The following is a 24,448-nucleotide window of genomic DNA, read 5'->3' as shown; positions in this document are numbered from 1 at the left end:
TAGGGGGTGGTGAATTGAAGATAGATCCCTCTAAGGTTGAAGTCATTGTAAATTGGCCTAAGTCCAATATTGCTACAGAAGTTAGAAGATTCTTAGGGGCAGTGCAATATTGGAGAAAGTTTATTGCTAACTTTTCTTTGATTGTAGCTCCTTTACATGCCTTGACAAGTGTGAAACAAGTGTTTTAGTGGGGAGGCAAACAACAGAAAGCCTTCGACACATTGAAAGAAAGGATCAGTACAACGCTAGTACTAACACTACTAGATCTTTAGCATCCATTTGAGATCGAGATAGATGTTGGGCATGGAATCCCCCCAAGGCATGTTTTGGGGCTCAAAGCCCATGTTTTGATTGAATAATGTTGTAAAGCCCCACGAATTGCAGGTGCAGAAGTGCGCTAGAGTCATAGGGTTGTCTGCCCTAGTTTTGGATGTAATGTTGGCCTACCCATGGTCCGCGGACCATGGGATTGCATAAATAGAGCAAGGCTCTAAGTATAAAAGAAAGCTAGAAAAAGAAGAGTGAAGTAAGAGATATAGAAGTAGAAGCATAGAGAAAGGGTCGAAGTGTATCTTGGATCGTAGGGTAGGAGAAGGCTCTGCAACTGAGTGCGCAGAGGCCTAGTTGTCTGCATCTGAGTGCGCGAACCCCTACAACTGAGTGCGCAGGGCATAGCCGAGTTTGTAACCAAAGAAGAGGATAATAAATAGAAGTTTTATCCAATTTCTGTGTATCTGTTATTAATTTATTACATGTTAGTTATCAATTGAAAATATATTGTTTATTTACTACGCACACTTGTATGAATGATTTATGTTTCTAAGTATATTTTACACATGCAAATAAGCTAAGTTAATCAACTAACGATGGAATACTAGTAAGGACTAGGGTAATAGTAGCGTTTGGCCCCTGAGTAGGGCTGCACGAAGGCCGCATCATAGGCTGCGAGGTATGAGTAAGTGCGCGTAGCGACGTGCACGCAGGGATGAACCATGAACCACTTGAAACCATCAGACATCTCCAGGGTGTAGAAACCTGGTTCTAGCACCCTCTCATACTACTTCGGGTGAGACCTCAGTTCGTGCTCCGCAGACTGTTGCCGAAAGGGCTAGTAGTACCGGGATTTGTTTGGCTAAATCAACTTTGAACTTGGGTCAGGCCCCAATAAGCAGCAAATTGTTCTGTTGCCAGGACTGGGATTTTCATAAGGGATGTTTGATATCGTGTCATTGGAATTCGATAAAGAAAGAAATTGAAGGGTGGTTGGACAAAAAAATTCATGAGTTCGCGGCACAGGAAAATAGGAATCTGCGAGTATTGAAGGAACAATGGTTAGAGTGCTACTTATATATAGAAATCCATGAAATTTTCTTTGCATCCTTCCCCTCTGAATTGTATGAGTGGATTGCGAAGCTAGCAGACAGTTAGGGAAGGTGTAGGCTCGACAAATCGATTGTGTGGACTCCAGAATTGGTGCACAGACTAGAAGCATCATATGATAATATCATGCACATTGTGGACCATTGGATCGATCGAATGATAGGAGGATTTATCACAAAATTCACGGTAGACACGACAGTCAGCTACAGTGAGGGGGAATGACGCTTCCTCAAAGGACTACGAGGTAAGTACATTAAGTCTTTGAACACTTGGGTTAAAATGCTACTGTGTGAAAAGTGGTTTATGTGAATAAATTGATGTTTGGGGCCACGTAAAGTGGGAAGATATATAGAAATGGAAGTAGTGAAGAATTAGAGTCTAGTCCCTTGATTTCACCTTCGTGGGAGAGCGAGAGGAGATCGCGAAAGTTTCACCCAGAAGTGCGATCAGTCTAATAAGATAGTGAATTTCGTGCATACAACCTCCACCTACACCACCACCATTTTCACCATCTTCACCCTCATCTCCACCTACACCACCTCCGCCACCACGAAAGTTCAGTATGGTGAATATGATAAAATTATTGGTGTTCAAAGGAGTAGGGAATGAAGATCCGGACCAATTTTGGTTCGTAGTAAAAGCTATATGAGAAGCACAAGGAGTCATGGCTGACAATATAAAGAAGGAAATGTTGGTAAGCATGTTGTAGGATCACGCACTAACATGGTACATTAAGCATTCTAATGACCATCCAAATGTGGGGATCACAGATATCTAGGCTGCACTGAATAGAGAATTTAGTAGGCCAAAATCAGAGACATAGTCGATTATCGGGTTTAAGAAAATCGCGATGCTTCCAGGCGAGACCCCCTGGGAGCTGGATCAAAGACTAAAGGGTATAATTCGCAAAGCCAATATGACCTTGATTGATGGATAGCACCACGTATGGTTTGTAGTGTCACTAACGCCGCATCTAAGGACCACGCTATCACAGCAGAAGTTATCCACCCAGGTCGAAGCTTTGGAGATTCCAATGAGACTACACAAGTCCTTGATACAAGATTTCAGCCTAGGAGTCCAACAAATCCACACACAACTGAAAAATTTGTGTTTGGAAATGCATAGTTTGAAACGGGATAGGACAAATCGCCCAGAAGCCCACGAGGAGGTATGGTGCATGAAATGCAAATGCTAGGGGCATGACAAGGACCATTGTCTAGTCTTCATGAACTACCTAGTGGGAGGAGGGCCAATTCCATTGAGACCAGATTCACAAGCAGGACCGAGCACGACACCTACATTATGGTGTGCGATTTTTCAGATAGGAGGGAAACACACTACAGATAACTACCACCTATTACAAAAGTATACACAGATGTCCCAACAATTGCTATGTAATTTCTATAGATCAGTAGGCCATGAAGAACGCACCTGTAGAAGTTATGAAATGATGATGGATCAGACTCCTGCCTACAGAGTTCAGACCGAAACACAAGCCCTCGATCAAAATGCAGGAATGGCGCACACTGGATTTTAGGGACACGAACGAGGTCAAGGTGGAATGGGACCAGGAAGGGGTCATGGACAGATGATTTGTTACAATTGTGGAGGGCCAGGGCATTGTCTAGTCAATTTAGTGTCCTAAATTTCTCCACATAAATTATCAATCCGGGTATCGTAAACTAATGAAGTGTGGTGCACTATATGTGCTTAGTTAACCTTTCTCTTACTTAGTTGTTTTATAGTTTATGTTGTTTTTGGGGGTTTTGTTTCTCATGCTTAAGAAAATTAATCTAAGAAAGAAAAGCTATGCTTCTAAATGAATTCTCTAAATGTTAATGGACAACTAAATCTAATGACTTTTAATGTTAAAATCTAATTTCTAAAGAAGGGAGAAAAGGAAATGAACAAATCAAAACTTTGAATAGTTAGATTAATCTAAGCTGACAAAATGTCTATGAAATGAAAGAAAAAATGATAATGCTATTTAAAATGGAAAGAAAATACAAAGCATGTAACTAAATGAAGTGTTTTGTCACTCTGCTACACAATTTTGGGAGAACTACCTCCTTGTGATAACATTTTTTTTAGGGACTCCATACTTCATTGTTCTAAAACTGAAAATGAAATGCAAGGAAAAACTCAGTCATTAGTAAAACATTTCACCACTTAGTCTTAGGTTCAACCATCGACGAAGGGCTTTTGGAAATATCTATTTAAATCATGAGTTACTAAATTGATAAGAAAATGGCATTAAGCTATTTAACTCTAAACTAATGAACAACAAGAAATCTCATTCATAAACACAACATTTTGCCATTTAGTTTGAGGGTTAATCATCAACGAAAGGCTCTGGAAATATTTGTTTATATCATGAGTGACTATACTAAGAAGAAAAAGGCATTAAACAACAAGAAATCTCATTCATAAACTCAACATTTCACCATTTAGTTTGAGGATAAACCATCAACGAAAGGCTTTGGAAACATCTATTTATGTAATGAGTGACTACTCTAATAAGCAAATACAAAAAACATGTAAAGGAAAACTAATCTACTATGTGCTCTAATGCTCCAAGCACCAATTGGAAAATACTTTCTTGGACTATTTTGATAAGCATAGATTACACAGTTAGATAAATCTACAATCAACCGGTTGAACACACTTGCATGAATTAAAATTGCATGAATGGAAAATCTAAACTATTAAACTTGAAAACAATCAAATGACATACTTGAATGAAATTAAAGCAAAACTACAAAATAAAATCTACTCTACCTTACATTCTAATATGCTCCATGACATCTACTTCACATCTCCTTCCATGTTGAGAACATCAAAGCTTTATTCAAATTCTTCAAAATTACAAAAGTTTACAAAGCTCTCCAAAACTACAAAAGCTCCAAAAGCTACAAGAGCTTCCAAAAAACTCCAAAACTACCAAGCTCTAAGCTTCAAGTGAAGGAGAGAGATCTCCTATTTATACAAAAAGATGAGAAGTCATCTCATTAATGAGAGTCCATGAATCTCTCCCTATACCTCTAGAGTCCTAATCAAAATAGGAAATGATAAGACACATGTCTTCTTAGAGTTTCAATACAAATAGGAAATGTGACACATATCCTCATGATCCTCTCCACTCAAATTCGAATTTGGCCTTAGGGTGCCACATAAAGGTCTTTTAGAAGCCTCCTTTTGACCTACACATGTCAACAATCTCAACCCACTTGTTAGGTATAAGCATATGCACATTATTTTCTAATTTTTAACCACAAATTCACTTAAAAATGCTAAGAATTAATAAAGTTTGGAAAAACATAAATGTGACCCAATGATAATGAAAGTGAGATGAATGTAGTGACATGGTAGTGAAATGGAGGTGATATAATGGACATAATAGTGAAAGTGTAATGGAAATGAATGACAATTTCAAGACCCAACAGGCATTATGCCCGTGATTGTACAAATCCGACGAGGGCATCATGTTTATATTGTACCCAGTTTGATCATGATATGGAGGACTTCCCTACATTGATAGCGAGGTTGCACAATAAAGGAATACTCCAGCTCCCTTGACTCAGAACCTACAAATGATGTGGTCTAATTCGCACGAATAGGACCCGAATCTAAACATTGTGCTCCGAAGCAGTATTACAATAGGAGATGACAAGGGAAAGTAACCCAAAGAGAGTGCTCAGGTTCACAAGGTTCCTATAAAGGAACCAGAGTTTGATTTGGAGCACGTGAAGGAGATATTCATGGAAGCTAAGAAGAGCTTCATGGAGGGCTCCACTTCAAGTAGTAAAGACAAACTACAATCGGAGATGGACCCATCAATGCTTACTACCTTTCTGGAGATATGAATGAAGTTGTTGCATGACAACAAGGTTGTGAAGGGACTGCAGGAACTCATCACTAGGTGCGCTAGATCAGGAGAACTACGCGTAGTCCAGAAACTTGGCAAGCACACAATGTGAACATGAAGGGAGATGATATTGACTGCGCAAATCATGGAATATGAAATGGATCAAGTAATTTTGGATCTAGGATCGGACGTGAACATACTACCAAAGCAGACATGGGAGCACATGGGCAAGCCAGCGTTGCAATGGTCTCCTATTCAATTGCGAATGACCAACCAACAGAAGATCCTACTGATGGGAAGATTGCATGGAATAATGGTAGATATCGAAGGTGTGAGCACGCTTGCATATTTCAAAGTGATAGAGATTGTTGATGACAACAATCCCTATCCCGCACTACTAGGAATAGATTGGGCCACTGATATGAATAGAGTGATAAATATCAAGAAGCACAATATGATTTTTGAAAAAAGTGACTACGCGTAGTGCTACCTTAGACCCTGCAGAAGGATTACGCTACATAGAGCCAGTGCGATATGAAGAGAGCAATGATGATCTACACTGTATTTATAAGATAACCGCGTGAGAGCAGGATTGGGTGAATCTGACAACATATGGCAGGATTTCGTGGGACTACGAAAGCTCCTGCACCTCAGATTTGGACGAGGAGATAGAAACATGGCAGAATCGGTTACATGAGGTAGCCACCCTCAATTGCAACATGATGATAAGGTTGATGCGATGTGTAGCAACATAGGCAAGATATCTGCTTATGTATGACGGACTAACTACGGTGGATGATTTCCTGAACAAGTTTGAAAAAGAAGTATCAGAATAGTAGCGTTTTGATGCTCTGAAATGGGCACTACGCACTACACCCGTAAGATGGTGGGGTTACATCAGAGGAGTTTTGAGAACTGGCGCAATTGCAGAAGAATGATGCTTATACGGTTTGGAAAGCCTCAGCTGCGGATGGAAGACAGGTATGATGGACGAAACAACCTGCATTCCCACCTCTCCAGATGGGTACAGGCATATGGTACGCAACCTGCACGAACGCACACCGTCCTCACGATAGGAAACAAGAACAAAAAGTAGGAGCAGGGAATACGAGGGTGCAAATGACGAAGTATGCTAAGACCAAACGCATTGAATATTATACACAGAGAAGCCTTTGACAAGGTTTTTGAAGTGCTAAACATGGTCCACCATGTGAGATGCACTAACTAGGACCTGCGCATACCAGTGGTTCTATGGGCTTACAGGATCATGTGCAAGAACCTGACTGCGCGAGCACTTCTGATGCTGAAGTATGAAGCAAGGGCTATAATCCCTATGGACTATGCGAAGCTTAGTCCACGCATAGCAGCACCTGTAGATACGAAAGTCCACGAATCCTATAACGAAGGGATCACACAGCCACAAGAAACATAACACATAAGACTTGAGGAAGAAATCCAATAGGGAAACCTTAGACTTTGTGAAATTAAAAAAGACGAGGTATGGTTAAGGGCGAAAAGCGCTTTGATGGACACGGAGGTTAAGAAGTTGGAAGATGAAATAAAGGAAGCATTTCTCTTCAAAAAATGAGGATGGTAAGGCAAGGTGTGTACGATCATATTGACAATTGGGAGAACTATCGTCATGAACTGGTTAGTATGGTGGCTTGGCTCAGACCACATATCGCCAAACGCTGTGACTAAGGTAGTGAATTGCAAATGGTAGAGTGCACAATGCCGACCACAAAAATGGAAGGAGGGGATTCCATGCGAACCATGGTGGAGGATAGGATGAAGCCCCACATGGGTGGTGCGACCCCTTGACTAGTTGTAGGAAGAATAGTCTTAGTGCTCCAGACAGTTGAAAGGAAGCGTGAGACTATAAACTACTTTGTCTAGAAGCTACACAATATTAGGAATGCGTTGAGCAACAGAGCGTCACAGGGTCTGTGACTACACATGAAGGGTTGCGCTACTGCGTGGGTTAGCCGGAAAGTAACCGTTGAAGTCACTATTCACGATGGGATGCTCGACTTGAGGCCAAATGGAGTGGGCGGCAGGCATTTAAGACACGCTTTATGGGCAAGATTTGGGAAAATCTGCCTCCAAGAAAGAATTAATGGCCCGAAATTGGGGGGAACGGTCGAATTCAAATTCAAAAGATGATATAAAACACAAAGGGTTGGCTAGTGAACAACACTTGGTCATTTGAAAATTGATCGCTTGAGCAGAGTATTGAGTAGTGAGAACCCACTAAAATTTGAGCCCCTGAATTTGCGAGTAACAGACTACAACCTAGATATGATGACAACCACTAAGGATGGTTTTGAAATTGAAGAGGTAATTGTTGGCAAGGCCATGTAGACCCCAATGGTGGAGGACATTCTTGAAGGCACCAGGGTTGTGGTAGAAATCCCTAAATCACTGCAAACACCGAGGCCCAAGAAAGATAAACAAGCAATGGCCCCCGTACATGTCCCCGAGGAACCCACTACGTAGTAAGCTATCAATGGCTGATAAAGGAAAAGCTGCCACGGTCGAAAAAGATGAGGAAGAAGAAGATTTACAGGCCCTTATCATCACAGTGGAAGAAGACAAAGATATGGAGGAGGATATTCAACCTATATGCTATGCAACAAAACTACCCACGTATGTCCCTCCGCAGAAAGGAAAAACCAAAGTGCCGAAGGATGTAGACGAAACCAAGAGTTCACTCCAAACCTCGCTCCTCCTAGATGGCATTATGTTTGAGGGCACACACCTAGGCCACATGCCAACCATGAAGTTTGAAGACTGGGACCTTGCTAACCGTGAGAAGTTCCTGCACCTAGAAATTGGGAACATAATGAAGCAAAACACTGAGGGGGTGGTGATAGCATTAGAGTCGCGGAAGTGGCTGCGCTGTGTGGAAAATGTCAAGCTGCTGAATTTATCATGGATACCACATTTCCACCCTGCACTAATCACAATTTTCATCATTAGGCAGCTACTGTGCCTAGTTCATGTTGGGTATCTATGGTTGGAGGAGCCTATCCCCATCATAACAGACCTCATTCACCATGTTTCTCGACTCCCCTGAAAAGGAAAGGACCCTACAACCATAGCCGAAGGAAAGGGCAGTGATTTGGCCCATGCAGAAGCCATGTAGACAAAATACAAGTTGGGGAAGAAGAAGAGGGGCTACGCCATCTCTAGCATCAAGGATAAAGGGGTACACAGAACAACCCAACTACTGGCCGGAAAAGTTATGAGGAAGTTCCGCACCAATGAGGTACTAGTGCTGGTGGACGCACTGGCCGAGTAGTGCATGGAGGGGGTCCAGTTCAATTGGTTCGAATTCCTGTGCAAGGAATTTTTTGAAAAATTGTCGCGAAGCCCAGGAGCAAGGTAAAACCTTCCATTACGCGTGGTTGTTGTTATCCATCGTTCTCATAGTGGGGGAACTACCAGAATATAGTCAGTTCCCCAACATTGATAGAGACTTACCGGAGGCTACAAAGTATGCTTTGCTCTAGGCCACAAAGGACACGAAACAGATTCATGACACCAAAATTTTCTGGTTGCTCATGGAGATGAGCATTCGGATGTGGATCAATCAGAAGCCGAGCCTATCACCTATGGTGTACAACAGTATGTAGAGTTTTACAGAATTCAAAGCTGACATGTATAATGTATACATTAGGGCACACAAGGATATAATAAAGCAGTGGACAAAGCTCCGGTTTATAGCCACTGACGATGCCATATTCACTATCTTGGAGACATGGCCTCCAGAATGGTGTGCCCCAGACCTGGCAGAAGTTGAGAAGGTAGCAACACAAAAGAAGAAGGATGACGCCAAGCTGCGCATCACATAATTGGACGAAAAAGGTGGCAGGAAACAACAACATCTAAGGAAAAGGCAGCGTAGGAACTGACACAAAAAGTTGCAGAGCAGAAAAAGGCTACAGAAGAAGCAACAGCAACACAATCGGTAGAAGAAGCAACAATGAAGGCGGGTGTTATGAAACCAGCTCAAGAATAGATAGAAAAGATAGATCAATGCCTTAGAATTCAGCCTCTTCGAGGGGGCAACCTCCTTTACATTACATAAATGAACAATTCTTGGATGATACAAATGACAAAACCTCCTTTCTATATATAGGAGTCTAAGGAGTCACAATATAATCCAGCCGACCTAACAATAATAATATAAAGCCACAAAAATAACAATAGAGGGATTCTATGGGGCACACAAATAACAATATGGGGGTAATAGGGGTACAACAATATAAATAAGGGGTATAACTACAATAGTAATGGGGTAATCACTAGTATTATAGGGACCCAACAGCGAGTGAGGACCAAGCAACATCCTCACAGGGGTAGGAGGTAGAGGAAGTTGAAACAGCAGAAGGGAGCATGGACCTTGGGACCACGTCCACACAACTAAAGTGCCTACATATTGTAGAGAGAACAAGACCAAGGAGGAAGTTCAAGGCCTTGAAGTTGGCCATTGACCCAATCACCTTAACCAAAGGTGACCTCCATGACATTGGCGAGATGGTTCACAATGTCACCAATAAGGCCCTTCAGGAGTTTATGCAGGAGCACCAGATTGTGTTGGGGGCCCTGAGGGCGCAGCTACAAGAGTTACAGGTGTGGCCCCCTCAGGTGGGTACCCTTTCAACCCACCTTGCAGCAGGATCCTTGACAGTAGAGTAGATGCTGCACGGACAGATGGAAAACACCATAGTGTTACTAGAAGGAGAACTAGTAGCAGCAAATGAGAACAACAGATTTCGGTTAACATGATCAAAGGCCTTGGCCTTAATTTGACTACCCTTCTACGAGAGACACTGCATCTAATAAAGGATGGGATAATGACAGAGTTGCGCGCTAAGGAGAGTCGCACGATCCAAGTTCTCAATGAGCAACAGATCAACATGGAGCAGGTCAGTCTATAGCGCAACGAATTGGTGTCACAAAACCATTAGTTGGCACAGGTGGTAGATGATGCTTGCCGACACATCCCAGCAGATATACCAATAGAGATACGGATTCACAGGTTGGAAATTAGAGTCTACAAGGCTAAAGAAGAAATGGCCAAGGTTTAGCTAGAGCTGAACCTTCAGATCACCGAGTTGTGGCTAAAGGCATAGCCTTCCACTCCCTTGGAGGTCCAAAAACAACGTTCTAGCGCTATTGCAACAGGATTGGAAGAAATTGGAGGTGCAGTGTAAGACTGTACCACTTTGTTGGAGCAAGCACTTGAGGTCCTCATAACTCTGTAGGAGCACCCCAACATCCAGTGCCTGGTGATAGAAGTGCACAAACTGTAGTAGCAATAGGACCATGTCAGAGGAACTATGAACACACTAGCCCTCACTCAGTGGCTTGCAAGGATGCAACAAGCCAAGGCCCTAAAGGAACAGGGGGATGCGACACGGCATAAGGAGGAAGTTCTCAAAGTGCATGTCTAGCGGTGGATCGATGAGTCTTTCACTATCATAGCAAACATCGAAGGAAAGCTAACGCACATACAGGGGATGCACAAGTTAATGCAGAGAAGTTCCCTAAACATAGAGGGCTCATAACAGAGGATGTAACAGATTCAGAAAGTAGCGGCGAAGTGCGTTGCTGACATCAATACAGTTTGAGGACAGTTGGAGGAACTCTGTGCCAAGATCGCTACATCAACAGAGTGACTCGAGGGCAAGTCACGATGTTTGTGCTGGGGGCTTGTTGGGCATGGAATCCCCCCAAGGCATGTTTTGGGGCTCAAAGCCCATGTTTTAACCGAATAATGTTGTAAAGCACCGCGAATTCTAGGAACAGAAGTGTGTTAGAGTCATAGGGATGTCCACCCTAGTTTTGGATGTAATGTCAGCCTACCCATGGTCCATGGACCATGGGATGTATAAATAGATGAGGCTCTAAGTGTGAAAGATAGTTAGAAAAAGAAGAGCGAAGTAGGAGATAGAGAAGTAGAAGCATAGAGCAAGGGTCGAAGTGTATCTTGGGTCGTAGGGTAGGATAAGGATCTGCAGTTGAGTGCGCGGACCCCTGCAGCTGAGTGCATAGGGCAGAGTCGAGTCTGTAATCGAAGAAGAGAATAATAAAGAGAAGTGTTATCCAATTTATGTGTATCCGTTCTTGAGTTATTACATGTTTGATATCAATTGAAAATATATTGTTTATCTACTACGTGCACTTGTATGAAGGATTTATGTTGCTAAGTATATTTTACACATGCAAATAAACTGAGTTAATGAAGTAATGGTGGAATACTAGTAAGGACTTGGGTAATAACAACGTTCAGCCCCCGAGTAGGGTTGTGTGAAGGCCGCATCATAGGCTGCAAGGTACAGGTAAGTGCGCATAGCAACGTGTGCGCAGGACCGAACCGCAAACCACTTGAAACCATTAGAAATCTCCAGGGTGAGGAAATGTGGTTCTAACACCCTCCCATACTACTTTGGGTTAGACCTCATTCTGCACTCCGTGGACTATTGTCGACAGGGCCAGTAGTAAATCAACTCTGAACCTGGGTCAGGCCCCAATAAGACAACAACAGATGCAAGTGAATATGCCATGGGGGTAGTGTTGATGCAGCACAGAAAGCCTATATGTTTTCATTTTGAGACATTCACATCAACAATAGTTAACTATCCTGCATATGATAAGGAATTATATGCATTAATTCAGTGTTAAAAAGTGGAAACATTACATGATGGGTAATGGTGGAATACTAGTAAGGACTTGGGTAATAACAACGTTCAGCCCCCGAGTAGGGTTGTGTGAAGGCCGCATCATAGGCTGCAAGGTACAGGTAAGTGCGCATAGCAACGTGTGCGCAGGACCGAACCGCAAACCACTTGAAACCATTAGAAATCTCCAGGGTGAGGAAATGTGGTTCTAACACCCTCCCATACTACTTTGGGTTAGACCTCATTCTGCACTCCGTGGACTATTGCCGACAGGGCCAGTAGTAAATCAACTCTGAACCTGGGTCAGGCCCCAATAAGACAACAACAGATGCAAGTGAATATGCCATGGGGGTAGTGTTGATGCAGCACAGAAAGCCTATATGTTTTCATTTTGAGACATTCACATCAACAATAGTTAACTATCCTGCATATGATAAGGAATTATATGCATTAATTCAGTGTTAAAAAGTGGAAACATTACATGATGGGTAAAGAAACAATGATACACATAGATCATCAACTAGTTCAATATTTACACTCACAAACTAAATTGCAACAATCACGACATTATAGGTGGATGGGTTTTCTACAAAAATTTCATCTTGTTATCAGATATAAGAAGGTCATACATAATAAGGTTGCAGACATGTTCTCAAAACCAATTATAAAGGCATCCAAAATACTTGAGCATAATTCGGTAATTCATGAAAATTACATTGAAAAATATGCTTGAGACATAGATTTTAAGGATGCATATGCAACTTTAAGTCATGGCAAGCAAGTAGAAGAATTGGATTATTTCATAAAGGACAAACTCTTATATCATTTGGGAAAGTTATGCATTCCACAAGCCGAAATAGTTAATATAATTCGAGAAGAACATACTTCTCTCATGTCAGTGTTGGAAATAGTACTGAGAGGGGGGGTGAATCAGTATTATGAGATCAATAATTTAATTTTCAAAAACATATTTTTATATGCTACTTCAGTTAAGTGAACTAGCATGTATACACGACTGTACTTAAGGAAACTAGCGTATATGCAAAGATCTTTTGATTTACCCAATTTATCATGCATTGAACTTTAACTGGTATATCAGAAATTCGTTAGACAGTGCAGTAAAAGCATAATAAAGCATCACATATAAGCAACACACATGAACACCAAGATATAATGTCGAAACCCAATGTGGGTGAAAACCACCCGCTGTTGTCGTCTCTGTGTTCTTTTAATAATAAGAAAAATCTGTTTACAATTTTTGTACTGGTGCAGACTTACACCAGTATGCAAGCTTCTACCTGCAAAAAGTTACAACCTTCTCTCATTCTCCAGCTTCTCCTGGAAGGGAGCTACAACCCCCTAGCTCTTGTACTAGCTGATATGTTTGCTAGTGCATAAGCGCCGACCTACAAAAGGCTCTGACCTTCTCTCTTCCTCTAGATACCACGTTTAATAAATTTTCAGACTGGATCCATCAATAACATCATGCAATCATCAAATACATCTGCATCGACCAATCACCTTTTGAACCAACCATAATTGAATCAATCATTCACTTAGACAACCCATCAATCTGATCATTTAGAAAAATGTCACCAGAATACAGTAACTAGAACTCAAACCAAAACCCAGAACTCTGCAACAGTAAAGAGAAACAACTGAAACATATTTTATAAGGTATACGCTACTTCCATGTGTCTAACTTGTGTGTATATGCGCTTTTCTCAAATCCAACCAGCGTATACATCTGCAATATAAAGTCAGAGTTCTATAGGTATTCCAGACTTTAGTTATACCCAGATCATATCATTTACAGAATAATATATGCATCAATTTTCAAATCTAGAATATACATAAGCAAAAACACATAATGATAGTTCATTTTATGCCTTAAGATCCTGATCCATCATTAGATATAATCCCTCATCATCTGCTAAGGTTCATCCTTGGTTCAGATCCAACAATGCACCATAACCCAATAACCTGCATACTAGATCTCACACTTCATCAGATATTCAATACTTGCACACCTGGCCTAATGATCTTCTCCTCCTTTTATAGTTTTAGGCCTTTCTCAATACCATGGACCAAAACCACTTAGGACCAATACCTTGGACCAAATACCTAGGGTCAATACCTTGGACCAGATACCTTGGACCAATACCATGGATCAAAATACCATGGACCCAATACCACGAACCAAAAGCTTAGTTTTCCAAGGTATATGCGCTTTTACTTCAGTGAAAGTGTGTGTGTACGTTATACGCAGCTTGGTTAAGGTGTACCTGCGTATACCTCTCTTTATTCAATCTTTATGATCTGAGCTGTAATTCTTTGTTGTTGTCATCCTGTACTGCGATCTTTCATCTGAGTTAGTTTCCTTCTGAACTAATTCCTTGAAACTTCTCTGCATTCCATTACATCTGTAAACACCACTTTCATGCATTCCACCACATATGATATCTCTCCTCTAGATTCATCTAGTTTCCATATACAAGTGAGTTGTTCTGCTACAAGTGGGTTGCCATCAAGTACACCACATGCATCATAATGCCAACAATCCCCCCCTTTGGACTTGATGGCAACAAAAACACCAAGTAACTCTCCCCCTTTGACATCAAGGGAAAAGGGTCATGCTCCCCCTGAGTACATTCTGAATTCTCTGATATTCTGAAGTGTACTGATTGAGCTCCCATGATTGAGTCCATGCTCCCCCTGAGCACAAACAAAGTTTGCAAAAAATATTTTCTAAAAGAATAACATGACTCTATACATACATCACCAATGACCTTCCTATCACCAATGACTCATACATACATCCATCTCCCAACCAAGTGGGGATATACCAAATTTGACTCATCCACCCAACCAAGTGGGGATATACCGATTGTTTATACATGACAAAAACAAGAAATATTGCATCATCCATCCCACGCATATTGGGGTTACAAATTAGGTCTTTTCATGACCTTTACATTAAATGATATACATGACATTTATAATATGGACAACCGATCTAAAAAATACCATGATAGTTATCAACAACTATCATACACCATATATGATCTGCACCATTAGTAACATCAGGATCAACAACCTATATATTTCCATCATCAAAAGAGTCACCTGAATCAAAACAATTATGCGGATCTGTACCAAGATCTTCTAAGATAATGCCAACAATGCATTATTAGAAGCATATGCTCCCCCTGAACCTATGCCAGATGTTTACTGTCAGATCTGATTATTGCATATATCTGTAAGAAATATCAAGGCATCATCATCAATCAGATATACATCAACTTATCAACAACTTATGAGGACCAACATATTTCCACATGTTATCAGTAGATTGTAACCATTATCAAACCGAGTAGATAATTGACAGAACCATATCAGACCCCTTTTTCTTGAGTTTGGCCCACTGCTTTTCCTCAAACCAACATATACACGACTGTGCCCACAGAAACCCGCGTATGTACGTGACTATGCTTCATGAAACTCACGTATAACAAATTTTCTTTGCAAAAAAGGATTTAACAATAGGATGATGCAACAACTACTCCCAGCTTTTGTCTGAGATATTGAAATGTCTCTTTGGGTAGTGGTTTAGTGAATATATCAGCAACCTGTTCTTTGGAGGGATCATACTCCAATTTGACCTTTTGTTCAAGCACTTGTTCTCGTAGAAAATGATATTTGATGGGTATGTGCTTGGTCTTGGAGTGCATGACTAGATTCTTTGAAACACTGATAGCGCTTATATTATCACATAGAATGGAGATGGATGGAGTACATGTGATCTGAATGTCTTGCAAGGTTTGCATCATCCAAAGTAGTTGTGTGCAGCAAGATGCAACAACCACATACTCTGCTTCAGCTATAGATAATGCAATTGAACCTTGTTTCTTTCTAAACCAAGACACTAACCTGGAACCCATATAGAATGCACCACCACTAGTGTTTTTTCTGTCATCAACACTTCCTCCCCAATCTTCATTTGTATATGCATGACGAGTAAGATTTGTATATCTAGGATACCATAAACCAAAGTTCTGTGTTCCTTGTAGATATTTGAAAATCCTTTTGACTGCTTGAAGGTTTGATTCCTTTGGATTTGCTTGGAATCTTCCAACTATTCCTACTGCATGCATGATATCAGGTCAGGTACCTGTTAGATAAAGCAGATTGCCAATCTTTGATCTGTAATTTGGTTGATGTATTGCTGTTGATTCATCATTTGAGCTGAGACTGCATCCTGTTACCATTCGGGTACATACTGGTTTGGAATCTTCCATGCTATATTTTTTCAAGATCTGTTTGAGATATTTGGTTTGTGAAAGAAAAATACCATCTTTATTTTGTTGAACTTGTAGACCAATAAAATAGGTAAGCTCACCAAGCAAGGACACTTCAAATTCTTGCTGGATTACTGAAGAAAAATTATGACTCATGGATTCTTCATTGCTACCAAAAATGATATCATCAACATAAACAACAATTATTAGCAATTTATCAGTATCAATATTTGTATATAGATTGCTATCTGTTGACCCCTTTGAAAAAACCTATTGGTGGAGATATTTGTCAAGATGGTAATACCAGGCCCTTGGAGCTTGTTTTAGGTCATAGAGAGCCTTTCTGAGTCTACATACAAGTTTTTCATTATTTCCAAGAATGAATCCATCTGGTTGTTCAATATAGACTTCTTCTTCTAAGTCTCCATTAAGAAAGGTAGATTTTACATCCATTTGGTATACTTTGAATTTCTAAAAATTAGAAAGAGCAAGAAACATTCTTATGGCTTCAAGTCTAGAAACAAGTGCAAAAGTTTCTTGAAACTCTATACCTTCTTGTTGAGAATATCCTTTACAATCAAGTCTAGCCTTGTTTCTAATAACTTCTCCATTTTCTTTCAGCTTGTTTTTGAATATCCATTTAGTTCCTATGATATTCTTATCATGAGGTCTAGGAACTAATTCCCAAGTATTATTCTTTTCAATTTTCTCAAGTTCTTCATTCATGGCCTTGACCCAACATTCATCTTTGCATGCTTCATTTACATTTTGAGGTTCGGTGGAAGATAATAATGCTAGATAGCTTGAGGCTTCTGTAATAGTTGTTCTTGTCTCCACACCTGCCCCTTTTTCCCATAAAATTTGAGTTTCTGGATGATTTTTTTGAACATACCTGGACGGAGTCTTTTCTTCTACCATTATCTCTTCTTCTGGTGCTTCATTGGTTTCTTCTTTAGAATCAGTGTGATTTGATGTGGGAAAATGATCCTCATCTTCTTCATTGTCATAATCTTCAGTTTTTATCTGTTTTGGATTTTTTCATGCTTCATCAACCACAACATCAATACTTTCAATAATTTTCCCATCTTTTATTATAACATTTATATCCTTTACTTCGGGAAGAGTAGCCAAGGAGAACACCTTCATCTGCTCTGGGTTCAAACTTACCAAATTTTTCATCAGTCCTTTTGATGTAACATTTGCTTCCAAAAACTTTGAAGTATTTTATAGTAGGAGTCTTACCATATCAAAGTTCAAGTGGATTTTGAGTGTTGTTTACATGAACTCTTTCTTGGTTGAGAATAGTGATGGCGGCAAATGCATCTTCACCCCAGAAGGTTGTAGGAGTTCTAGATTCATCTAGCATAGCTCGAGCCATTTGTTGAATAGTTATGTTCATTCTTTCTACCACTCCATTTTGTTGAGGAGTCCTTGTGGTGGAGAACTGCCTTTTTATTCCATGCTGTTCACAAAAGTCAAAGAACTCATTCGAGGTAAATTCCCCACCCCGATCAGATCTTAGGCATTTGATTTTGCGATCTGATTCATTTTCAACCAAAGCTTTGAAGGTTTTGAATTTTTCAAATGCTTCATCTTTATGCTTTAGAAGACCTATCCAACACATTCTGGAAAAATCATCAATGAACAATATAAAGTATTCTTCTCCACGAGGTGACCTTTTCCTTGATGGTCCACATAAATCAATATGAACATGTTCAAGAGGCTTACTAGCTGATCCTTCTTTTTCAATGAAGTGAGATCTGGTTTGCTTACCGAATTGACATGATTTTCATATTGTATTTTTAGGAATGTTGATATCAGGAAGATCATGAACAACCTAGAATCTGCATGCTTTTCTTATTTGAGAAAAGCTTAGATGCCCTAATCTTCTGTGCCATAGCTAGTTTTCATCATTTTTGCTTAGATAGCACTGTTGTTGTCCTCCCTTGAGTATGTATAAGTTGTTTGGAGTTCTTGTACCTTTGATCACGGTTTCTCCTGTATCAAGCTCATGAACAACACATCCGTTTGATCGAAATACCACTTCATTTCCTTGATCACACATTTGACTGACACTAAATAGGTTATGCTTTAGACCATCAACATACATAACATTCCCAGCTTTAACCTTTTCTTTCAAGAAAACAGAGCCTTTACCTTTTATGACAGTAGGAGTGTCATTTCCAAATGAGACATTCTTTCCATTTTCTAAGGCATTATATGAGTGGAGTTTTTCTTTGTCACCTGTCACGTGTTTTGAGCATCCATTGTCGATGTACCACTGATTTTCTTGTCCTTCTGCATACAAGGCTATACCACATCTTTCTGTTTGCGGTTCTTTCTTTCTCCATATTTTGGGATTTAATGGAGTTTGCTCCTTTTGAGATATTTGCCGAAATTTACTCCCGCATTCAGATTCTTCATGGCCGAAGTTGTTACAAATTGAGCATTCTATTTCATTTTCAAGAAGAGAAAAGTTATTATAGGAACTTTTCTTGATCCTTGTCACATTCCTTTGATTTCATGCTTGTCTAGTCATGATGGTCTTGTAAGCAACACATTGAGGAGCTTTGTGTTCAAAGTTATGACGTGAAAAACATTGACCATCAAAGAAGTTCCTGTGATTATCGAATCTATTGACCTGGTGATTGTAGTTTCTATTGATATTCATCTTTGAAGCAAATTGAGTATGATTTACCTGAAGTTGGTTGTGGCTTCTGTTCATCCTTGAAGTAAACTGAGCCTGATTTACTTGGTGAACTACTTTATGCCTTTGCTGACGATTGTCATACTATTCATTTTTCTTTGCTGCATCAAGATAGATTTTAGTGGAGGTTGACAGCTTCTGTGATTGAGATGCTTCTTCAGTATATCCAAGACCTGTCTTTATCAGAGGAGAACACTGCACTTTGATAATTTCATTTAAGGTTTCTGATCCTTTAGCAAATCTAAGATTGAGAGCTTTTGTTTTCTCAAGATCCTTTCTTAGACCCACAATTTCACATTCTAGTTTTTCATTGTGTTTTTCTCTTTTAGCAAGTTGGTATGTCAAGGTATCTATAATCATATTCTTTTCTTCTAAACAAATTTTGAGTTTAGATATTTCTTCATAAAGGTCATCTTCATCTAAAGCATCCCAAAAATTATCATCTTCATAAGCCATCAGAAGTCTATAGTCATTACTATTTTCATCTTCATCACTATTTGATAAACCATTGTTATCTTCATGAGTATAGTAGGTCTTTTCACTTACACTTGGTTTTCTATTCCATTTTGCAGATTCCTTCCCTTTATCATATTTATCTTTATGAGGACATTGGCAGCATAATGACTGACTCTACCACAGGCAAAACATTTGAAAGGTAGTTTACCTCTGAATCTTCCAGATCCCCGTTGAAGCTTCTTGACAAAGTTTACTTCATCTTCTTCTTCTGAAATGTGTCCTAATTCATTGAGTTCTTCTTTTCCTTTTGCTGAAGCTTTAAATGCGGCTTCTCTCATATCCGACGGGCCTTTTTTCCTCATCTCAAAGGCAATTAAGATTTCGTGAAGTTGTGTCATAGTAATATTCTATAGATCCTGTTTTTCTTCTATGGCAGATACTTTTGATTCAAATTTAGCAGACAAGGATCTTAAAACTTTCTTATCTAATGTAACTTCCTTTATCTCTTCACCAAAATTCTTCATGCAATTAACAACCTCATCTATACGTAAGAAGTAACTAGCTATACTTTCATCATTATGCATCTTAAGAGTTTCATATTGAATTCTAAGAGTTTGCAGTTTAGCAAGTTTTACTTGAGAGTCTCCTTCGTAGCTTATAATTATTTTTACCCATATTTCTTTAGCTGATTTAAGCTGCATAACTTTGACAAACTCAGATTGTGACAGACTTCCCAATAATGTATTGAAAACCTTGGCATTGGTTTCATATTGCTTTTTACCTGCCATATCTGTAGGGATCGATGATGGAAATGTATATCCTCCTTCCACGATTTCCAAGACATCTGTTCCAAGTGATTGAGGATAGGTTGTGGTTCTTATCTTCCAATAAACAAAGTTGTTCCCATCAAAGATTGGCGGTCTAATGGATCCCCCGCTTTCTTGATTACTGATGATGATGGATCTTCCTTCAAGCGATCAAGCCTCTTATGAAGGACCTGCTCGGATACCAATTGTTGGAAATAATACTATGAGGGGGGGTGAATTAGAATTATTAGATCAATAATTTAATTTTCAAAACAGATTTGTATACACTACTTCCTTTAAGTGAAATAGCGTGTATACACGGCTATACTTAAGGCAACCAACGTTTATGCAGAGATCTTTTGATTTATCCAATTTATCATGCCTTGAACTTTAACCAATATATGAGGAATTCATTAGACAGTGCAGTAAAAGAAGAATAAAGCATCACACATAAGCAACACACATGAGCACCAAGATATAAGGTGGAAACCCAATGTGGGTGAAAACCACCTGTTGCTGTCGTCTCTGTTTTCTTTTAATAATAAGAAAAGTTTGTTTACAATTTTTGTACTGGTGTAGACTTATACCAGTATGTAGGCTTCTACCTGCAGAAGGTTACAACCTTCTCTCGTTCTCCAGCTTCTCCTTGAAGGGAGCTACAACCCCCTAGCTCTTGTACTAGCTGATATGTTTGCTAGTACGTAGGCACCGACCTACAGAAGGTTATGACCTTCTCTCTTCCTCTAGATACCACGTTTCATAAATTTTCAGATTGGATCCATCAACAACATCATTCAATCATCAAATACATCTGCATCAACCAATCACCTTTTGAACCAACCACAACTGAATCAATCATTCACTTAGATAACCCATCAATCTGATCATTCAGAAAACTGTCACCAGAATACAATAACCAGAACTCAAACCAGAACCCAGAACTCTGCAACAGTAAAGACAAACAACTGAAACATATTTTATAAGGTATATGCTACTTCCATGTTTCGAACCTGCGTGTATACGTGCTTTTCTCAAATCCAACCTGCGTATACATTCGCAAATATAAATTTAGAGTTCTGCAACTATTCCAAACTTTAGTTATACCCGGTTCATATCATTTACAAAATAATATATGCGTCAGTATTCAGATCTAGAATATACATAAGCAAAAACACATAATGATGGTTCATTTTACGCCTTAAGATCCCGATCCATCATTATATCTAATCCCTCATCTTTCACTAAGGTTCATCCTTGGTTAAGATCTAGCAATGCACCATAACCCAATAACCTACATACTAGATCTCACACTTCATCAGATATTTGATACTTGCACACCTGGCCTAATGATCTTCTCCTCCTTTTATAGTTTTAGTCCTTTCTCAATACCATGGACCAAAACCACTTAGGACCAAATACCTAGGGTCAATACCTTGGACCAGATACCTTGGACCAGATACCTTAGACCAATACCATGGACCCAATACCACATACCAAAAGCTTAGTTTTCCAAGGTATACACGCTTTTCCTTCTGTGAAAGTGTTTGTGTACGTTATACGCTCCTTTTGTTCTGTTAGCTTGTGTGTATACACAACTTGGTCAAGGTGAACCTACGTATACCTCTATTTCTTCATTATTTGTATTCTAAGATGTAATTCTTTATTGTTGTCATGCTGTACTGTGATATTTCATTTGAGTGAGTTTCCTTCTGAACTGATTCCTTGAAACTGCCCTGCATTTCATTACATCTGTAAATGCCACTGTCATGCATTTTGTCACATCTGATATCTCTTCTGTAGATTCATCTAGTTACCATATACAAGAGAGTTGTTCTGCTACAAGTGGGTTGCCATCAAGTACAACACATGCATCATAATGCCAACAATCAGGTCATTTTGGTGTAAATAAAATAGTTGCACAATTACAAACATTCTACTATTGGCCAGGGATAAATGAGACAGTTTCTAGATATATTAAAGGATGTACTATGTGTGCTACAAGCAAGCCAAGTAATAGAAAATTAGGCTTGTATACTCCACTTTAAATTCCTTCTCATCCTTGGGAAAGTGTTTCCATGGATTTTGTTGGGGGATTTCAAAAGTCTAGAAAGAGTCGCGATTATTTGTATGTAGTTGTGGATAGGTTCAATAAGATGTGCATTTTGACACCATGTAATAAACAGGTCATAGCTGAACAAACTGCAAAGTTGTTCTTTCAAAATATATGGGTTCATTTTGGGTTACCCACTTCTATTGAATCCGATCGAGATTCTCGATTTGTCGGGAAATTTTGGTCAAGTCTATGGGAGTTAATGGACACAAATTTAAAGAAGAGCACAACATTTCATCCAAAAACAGATGTTCAGATAGAAGTGGTCAATGGGACAATGATATAGTTGCTTCGAGGATATTGCAACAAGCATCCCAAACTTTGGGATGAGAATTTGTGTTATGTGCAACATGCTTACAACCATGCAAAACATTCTTCTACTCAGAGACCTCCTTTTGAGACTTGTTTTGGATTTATACCAAAGTCTCCCTTGGATTTTTTATTTGGTAAAGACATAGCAGTTGATGGACACAGTGATGTGGACAAAGAAACCAAGTTCATTGAAGAAATCTTGGAAATTCACTAGGCTGTATAGGAGCAACTGGAAAGAAGCCAAGCAAAGTATAAGGCGCGACATGACAAGCATCGAGTTGAGCATAGTTTTCAAGTTGGTGATCAAGTTTGTTTGTACATTAGCAAAGAAAGACTACAAGGGGAAGGTAAAAAGTTAAAACTAATTGGATATGTTCCTTCCAAAATACTTGAAAAAATTGGTGAAAATGCTTCAACGTAGATCTACCAGCTTATATGCAAATCTATTCCATCGTAAATGTTGAAAACTTGCGATTGTATGAACCTTCATTGATTGAAGATCTCAAAGAGCAAGGTCAACTACCTTCCATTGAAGATATTTTTCTCGAGTATCTCAATGAGCTACAGGAGGACACAGTGCTTGATAGGAGGATAAGGACTTCATGATGGGTAAACGTTGAGTATCTTCGAGTTAGACCCAAAGGTAGAAATCTGAGTAAAGCATGATGGATAGGGATTGGAAAAGTGAGGGAACTTTATCCTGACTTACTCAACAGCTAAAACCAACTTTTGGTGGACCAAAAACTTCCAGTGGGGAGGAGTGATACAAAATGGATTCATTTTTTCTTCCAGATCAAAGTCTTCAAATGCAGATGAAAGTGGTATCAAAGCAGCGAAGCACAGTCATTGGATCAGTCAAATCAATGAATGAGAGTGAGGGAGATAGATGTCTAGGATTAAGTCGTGTAAAATAAAGTTGAGAAATGAAGAGACCAGATTAAGCCACGTGTTAGCAGAACATAGGAGTAGTATTCGTAAGAGGTAAGCAGTATCTTGTGCGCTTATAAAATGGTAAACGATATTCCTCAATTTCATGCGATTAACCTTAGTGGGCGACACGTAGCATGAGAAAACCACTTTTTTCACCTGCTCTCGATCTGATATCGGTCGTGAAATAATTCGCACGAGATTGCATGATAGCCATTGGATCACGAGGGATTGATCGACGGTGCAGATTAGCCAAGATAGTTGGCAAACGGGTGATGCGATAGCTGTTGGATTGGATGGGACTTGGTAATGGATATGATAAACTTGTATTTATTTTGGTTTCAGGATTTTTGCCAGAAAAAATCTGGATGGTCGGGGTCAACCCCACGACCGTCGATCCTTTGATTTGATGTTATGGCATTATCCCACATTCACCGCAGATTGCAACTACATATGGTATATCAATACCATATCACCAAAACAGAATGATCATGGTAGCAGTTCGGGCTTGAAATAAAGCCGAACTGATTTTTTGATAAACCATTGCAGGTGCCAAACCCATCCTACCACCAGCGTGCAGTTCGAGGTAGTTTTATGCAGGATGAGGTGATTTGTGTCAAACAGAGGGTGGTTTTGCAAGGATAGAGATGGTTTTGGACCATTCCAGGGGGTTTGGAAGTCACAATGGCCAAATATGGTCAAGTTTATACTTGTTTGACTCGAGATATCAAGATGAATGCAATGGTGATGTCCATTTTCCTATTTGAGACTCTATTTTCGAGCTTATACCTGTAATAGCAATTTTAAGACAAAATAAAGAGGTCAGCACTAGAAGCGGAAGGACTAGGAGATGTAGCCAGAAAGTCTGGTGAACTCCTTTATTAAATTTGGCTGTGTTGAA

The sequence above is a fragment of the Pinus tabuliformis genome, chromosome 8, assembly GCF_031772625.1.
Source record: "Pinus tabuliformis cultivar Carrire ecotype Pingquan chromosome 8, CPIR1, whole genome shotgun sequence".
In the NCBI taxonomy this organism is placed as follows: domain Eukaryota; kingdom Viridiplantae; phylum Streptophyta; class Pinopsida; order Pinales; family Pinaceae; genus Pinus; species Pinus tabuliformis.
Note: the sequence above shows the minus strand (reverse complement) of the source record.